Source organism: Rhinopithecus bieti, unplaced genomic scaffold (genome assembly GCF_001698545.2).
Source record: "Rhinopithecus bieti isolate Rb0 unplaced genomic scaffold, ASM169854v2 scaffold_31072, whole genome shotgun sequence".
NCBI classification, from domain to species: Eukaryota; Metazoa; Chordata; class Mammalia; order Primates; family Cercopithecidae; genus Rhinopithecus; species Rhinopithecus bieti.
The window spans coordinates 350,203-357,199 of record NW_016813477.1 but is presented as its reverse complement, the minus strand read 5'-3'; positions in this window follow the sequence as shown (position 1 = coordinate 357,199).

The window sequence follows — 6,997 nt, the reverse complement described above, 5'->3', positions numbered from 1 at the left end:
ATATATATATATATATACATCATCCTCTATGTACTCATTCCTTACTAAGTTATTGCCCACCAATTCTTTTGCAATCCTAGATTCATCACTAAGTTCCAAGTCTGGGTTGCAATGAGGAGAAAACAGAGCTGAAATGAACAGAAACAAAACCTGAAGGACAAAGAGTAGCTGACATTTGGGTTTTTGAAATAATAATTATTAGGTTGGTGCAAAGTAATAGCAGTTTTGCCATTAAAAGTAATGGCAAAAAGCACAATTACTTTTGCACCAACCTAATAGTATTATACCTCAGTATGAAAAATATTAGGAATATTTAGGAATAACATTAGGAATACCTAATAGCATTATTCCTCAGTATGAAACATAAACCTGACATATATAAACATGGAATAAGATCTAACAACTAACAAATGATTATCCTTCTCAATACAAGTATAATTGACACCATAATTCATAGATCTGCTAATTCTTTTCCCTTCGTACCTGGCAACATTCACTTCTTGAGCTAATGTAAATGCCGGTCTTATAAATACGACTTACCTCTCCCCTAAGAGAAACAAATGGCACAATAAGTGTTAGATTAGGAAGGAAGGGGTAGAGAGGGTTAGGTTTGAAGAGGGACTGACCATCTGAGAATTAAATGAGATGATGCTGGCAAAGCGCTTCTACCAATGTCCTATATGTACTAAACACTTAGCAAATGTGACCAGTTATTATTAGGAATAATGGTAGGAACACATTAATTCCTTCTGCCTGCTTCTGTCTCTAGGGAAAGGTTTTGCCCTGATCCATAGCAGGGACTATTACCTAAAAGATACAAGGCAGACAGGGCTAGGGAAGAGATTATCCCTCTGCCTCAGAAGAATCTACTGAGAAGTTAATGTGGGCTCCACCTCTCTTACTACTAATGGTTTTTCTCTTCACTTTTAAATCTAGCTGAAAACAGCCTCCAGCATTCTCGGCAATTAGAATGAGGCCTCTGGGTTCCAAACGCATCTTTGATAGATGCCTCTAACTGCATCAACGTGGCAGAGGCATTTCTCTCAGCATTTAATGCTAATCCTCCCTGTTGTCTAAGGATAAATAACTGCACAATCATGTCAGAAGGCCCCAGCATAAATTCACCAGGGGTTTTAATTACTCTCCAGTAACAATGTCTCATACAAAATCAGAGAAATGAAAATCCAGTCAGTGTGTATGCATGTGTGTTTATGTCCCAGGCTATCCCCAAAACAGTCAGGGCATCATTTCTATTCCAATAGAGGAATAAGATCAGGAACCTACATCCAGTTCAGATGTGTGAGACAGCACTGCACCCCATAGAATGGGTAGGAAGAACAAATGATTTCCCAATGACACTGCCTGCAGCATCCCTCCTTCCCTTGGGGCACATAAATGAGTAGCTACAAACTCAAGCTGTGGAGTCAAACAAACCTGGATTCACATCTCAGCCTGCTACATGTTCACTGTTTCATCCCAGGCAACCTCTGTAATCCTCAAATTTCTCACGGGTAAATGGGGGATCATACCTATATCTATATATACAGCACAAAGTTGTGAGGATTAAGCAAGATAATCTACACAAAGCAAGTGACACAATATGCCGTGTACGGTAAATCCCCAATGAATATTAGCAACACCAAGAGAAATGCACAGGGAGGTCCTGTCCCTTTGTTGCAGAGGACATGTTGCTATGAGGGTCCAGGTGTTCTTCCTCCCACCCAGGCCTCTAGTTGGGTGAATTGGAAGAAGAGCATCTTATCTCCCACCTGGGCCTAAGAGTAAACATGGTGAATAAACTATACACACATACACACACACACACACACAGAAACATATATGCACACATATATATATACACACATACATATATACATATATGTATACACACCTGCATATATACGTATACACACACATATATAAACACAACTGCTATAGATCTCACAAATGAAAATGCCAGTGTCTGCAAGTTCATTCTATATATAACTTTTATAAATCCAGGAACCCATACAAACTAGTTTCAGAGGATTATCTCTTTCAAAGAAACAGTCCAACAACCAAAAGCAATTAATAGTAGATACAATTCTTTATTTAAGGTATCATATTTCATCAAAGGCACACTCATCAATAATCTATTGACATATTTTTTAATGTCCCTTTGCTTTCTCCTCTTGAAATCTATTATACTATCCAACTGCAATGGAACTTCTTTCCTCCCTACCCCATCCACTCACCTCCAGTCCATCCCTTTAGTGTATATAGATCAGCTTAGCCTCTCCTCCAGAAAGCAGGGCTCCCTTCTACTTAGGAGAGGGGCAGGAGAGGGAAAACTGAGGGAGCTAAAACATGATTGTCCTTGGTGATCATGAAGAAGGGGGCAGCAGTGCAGAGTCATCTAAGTGACCTTTGCCTCTCTCAAACTAAATTTGGCCTGAATTACATAAGGACAGTTGAGTCCTCGTGTAATTAATTGCAGTCTAACTTAGTACATAAACTAACTGAAAGCCTAACTTAGGAGCATAGTTTTGTAACAAATAGCTGAGTCTCAGTCAATCACAGGCAGCCAACTGATCAGACCATATTCAAACAAGGCAAATGCCAAGCTGTAATCAGTCAAGTTTCTGTACCTGACTTTTGTCCTCTGTCCATAAATGCTGCCTGCCCATGTAGTGGAGCAGAGCTCTCTGAACCACTTCTGGTTCTGAGAGCTGAGTGATTCCTGAATCATTCTTTGCTCAGTTAAACCCTGTGAAATTTAATTTGTCTAAACTTTTTCTTTTAACACCTCTGCACATACAAAATACAAGAATACATTCCTGTACCTTTGTTCTTCCTCATTCTTAATTCATGACTTTATTTTCAAATACAAAGATGCAAAGATAGAAAACCTTACTACCCCAAAGTAGGAATGTATGTTCCCTATCTCTCCTTTGCCTTTTCTTCAAAAAAGCAAAAAGTCATTAAGATGTTAATGCTGAGATAAGTCATTGGAGGAAGGATGGAAAAGAAACTACAATAAATGATAGACAGGGTGCTGCCAAGCAGCTACTCTGTTTTTATCAAATACTTCAGACATAAATGGCATTTGTATTATGTGACAAAAACTCCTCTTCCCCTGCCCTACACAAAAGGAAAGGCAAAGAAATGCAAAGGAAGTGGTAATTGCCAGGTGTCTAGATATGGGACCACTGCCCTCTAGTGTACTTACAATTTTTCTAAATCCCTTTATCAGAGCTCTTTACCTTAAAGATAGTAGGAAACAGAATAAAAATCAAACTCTATTGAACTATCCAATAGAATCATTTTAAAAAATACTGTCAATTATTAAGAGAGTGATATGACGGCTTCCTACCACCTCACTATCTATTGGTGCCAACACTTTCTTCAGGTCCTACACATGGATTCCTTGTTTTAGTCCAACAGATTGCCAAAGGGCAGAAGAAATATTAAAGGTATTTCACAACTAGTTTGGCATAGGCACTAGCCAACCAGAACAGATGCCCGGATGATGCCAGCTGGCAGCAATTTTGCCTCTTCCCTTTGCAGGGCCAGCATTAACCCCTTAGATGCCGAACTGTGGAGAGGTTCTGGGTTCCTAGTACAAGGACTAGTTAGCCAAGAGAGTAGGGGACCTGGGACAAAAGTATGTCAATATTTCAACCATCTGTACTGTGGTATTCTGGCTGAACATTCGCTCTGCAAAGAGGATTAGAAGACATCAGAAAAATAACCCAGTACAACTGAGCAGAGCAGAGGAGTGACTCAGAGTCCACTAGCAAAGATCTGAAGTAGCTCTTTCTCCCAGCAGCTGTTCCTTCTCTTGCCAATAACCAGGGACATCCTCTAGACCAGGACAGGGGTGTAGTAGTGTTAGTAGTGAGTGTCAGGAAATCTACCCTACAGTCTTGGTTCTACTATTTTGTGTGTCCTTAGGTGGATATTTTGATCTGCGCCTCCATATCCCTGTTTTTAAAATAAAAAGGTTAGACTGAAGTTTTTTGAGGACTCTTCTCTCTGTAGGTAGAAATTATTACTTTTCGTGATCTGTTTCTTTTGTTCTTGTTTTATTTTGGGTTTTGGTTTGTTTTTTTTTTTTTTTTTTTTTTTTTTGAGACGGAGCTTTGCTCTGTTGCCCAGGCCGGATTACAGTGGTGCCATCTTGGCTCACTGCAACCTCTGCCTCCTGGGTTGAAATGATTCTCCTGCCTCAGCTTCCCGAGTAGCTTGGAGNTCTTGGTTCTACTATTTTGTGTGTCCTTAGGTGGATATTTTGATCTGCGCCTCCATATCCCTGTTTTTAAAATAAAAAGGTTAGACTGAAGTTTTTTGAGGACTCTTCTCTCTGTAGGTAGAAATTATTACTTTTTCGTGATCTGTTTCTTTTGTTCTTGTTTTATTTTGGGTTTTGGTTTGGTTTTTTTTTTTTTTTTTTTTTTTTTTTTTTTGGGGGTTTTTTTTTTTTTTTTTTTTTTTTTTTTTTTTGAGACTGAGCTTTGCTCTGTTGCCCAGGCCGGATTACAGTGGTGCCATCTTGGCTCACTGCAACCTCTGCCTCCTGGGTTGAAATGATTCTCCTGCCTCAGCTTCCCGAGTAGCTTGGAGTACAGGCACCTGCCACCACACCTGGCTAATTTTTGTATTATTAGTAGAGACGGGGTTTCACCATGTTGACCAGGCTGGTCTTGAACTCCTGACCTCAGGTGATCTGCCCACCTCAGCCTCCCAAAGTGCTTGGATTACAGGTGTGAGCTGCTGCCTCTGGCTATGATCTGGTATTTCTAAGTGAATTCTACATACAAGATTATTCAGCATAATTTTTAATAACAATACCACCTTGAGAACTCCTGATGACAACAACATCATCTTGAGACAGCTCTTAGACTATAAAAAAGTGATCGGTAAATATCTGGAAATCTCCTTGAAAGATCTCATTTCTTTAGAATTTTTTAAGTTTCTATTTCCAAATGCTACCCTAAATGTAGCCACTTGTAAGTAACTTTCTTTTTTGATGTTTTCTTTATTTTTTGAGACAATGGCTTGCTGTGTTGCCCAGGCTAGGGTGCAGGCATGATCATAGCACACTGCAACCTCCAACTTCTGGCCTCAAGCAATCCTCCCACCTCAGCTGCCCAAGTAGTTGGAACTAGAGGTATGTGCCACCATCCCTGGCTATAAATAAGTATTTTCCTGAGATTTACTTAATTCCTTGAGGAAACTGGCAGGATAATAAAGCTGATTTAAAGAAGGATAGAAGAGGCCAGGCACAGTGACTTATACCTATAATTCCAGCACTTTGGGACTCTAAGGTGGGAAGACTGCTTGAGCCCAAGAGGTCAAGACTGCAGTAAGCTAGTGCATTCCAGCCTGGGTGACAGAATGAGAACCTGTCTCAAAAAAAGAAAAAAAAAATAGAAGAAACTGGTAAATATAAATTCAGTAGAAAAAAATAATGCTGGCATAGGACTGCAAAGTTAGTAACAAAATGGTTGCCGTTTTACTAGGGCAAATAAAATATAACATTTGGGGTTACCTTCCCTGCTGGGCAAAAGTAGTTTGTATCTCTACCAGACAAAAGTCATCAGTAACTTACCAATCTTCTACAAATTAACATCCAAATGCTACAGATTCTAGACTTCAATTAACAGCAAATAGCCAAAGAAAGCTACATCTCCTGAAGTATCAGCTGATTCTTAGAGGATCTAATACGAGTTTGAACGAGCACCCAGTAATCTTTTTGCTTTATTTCAAAATTTCTGAAAATTCTTCTTAAGAATTTTCAAATCCTTTGACCCTAAAACATCAAGGTAGCAGATCTAATAAGAGGGAGAATAATAAGGACTGTGGAAATTGAAAAGTATAAAACAAACAGAAAACTCCTCGGTACTTTATGGTTGAAATGAAGAAAGGGGAAACAAACCAAAACTAATGTGAAACACAAGAAGTTGATCAAGTGGTTAAACCAAAAAGAAGACCTCTGTCTCTCTCACCACGACTACAACTCTTATTCCCACACCTTTTAAAGATGTTTCTGTATTGGCTGAAATGTGTGGATATGCAGTATTCTCCAAAGTAACCAATAGTGTTGTATCAAGGTTCAGTTAATAATGACTATATTAATAATTTTGATCATATAGCAAATGAGCATGATAATACACAGTTTTAATTCGATTTCCAATTCACAGATGTTAAACCAGCCTAAAGTAAAAAGGCTGCTTGGAGTTTTTGACTGTTGGATACACAGAGGAGCAAAACTTGCTATGTCAGTTTTCTAATTCGCATGATTTTATTTTCACAACTCATGACTTTTTTTCTCCTTTAAAAATGTAAATTACTTTTGCAAAAAAGCATTAAACACAAAATTAAATCTTAAAATGGGCAAAGTTGAAGCCAAGTCATCCAAAGGAAAAGAAGACAGCCTTGAGCAGCAGGGTGCAGAATACAGACATTACCATCTTCATCTGCATAGAAATGAGTCTGTGTTTACAACTTCATCATTTGAAATGTTACAGAAAAACTCATGAAACAGTGCATTTCCCCACAGATAGCTGGTATGTTAGATAACTAATAGCACAAAACTAAAATGTCTTTGCTTCATATATATTTATATATGTATTTATATATGTATATGTATATATACATCTATGTATATATGTATTCATATATACATGTATTTATATATTTATATAAATATATTATAAATTTATATATCTATAAATGAGGGAAGACAGGGAGACAAATGATTACTTTTACTTTTCATCAACTTTCTGTTATGCACATGACTTCTTTTATAGTATAATTTATTTTAGTGTACATCAATTAATAGTTTTATTAATAAAAATAAAGCTAATACTTTAAAAACCAAGTAGTATAGCTGACAGAATCTATCTAGACATGGCTATTTCATTCAGAAATTTATCTCTGCTGTATCTAGAAAGTGAAACTTCTGTTATGTTTTATGTTTTAGAATATTTGCATATATTAAATATATATTATATAC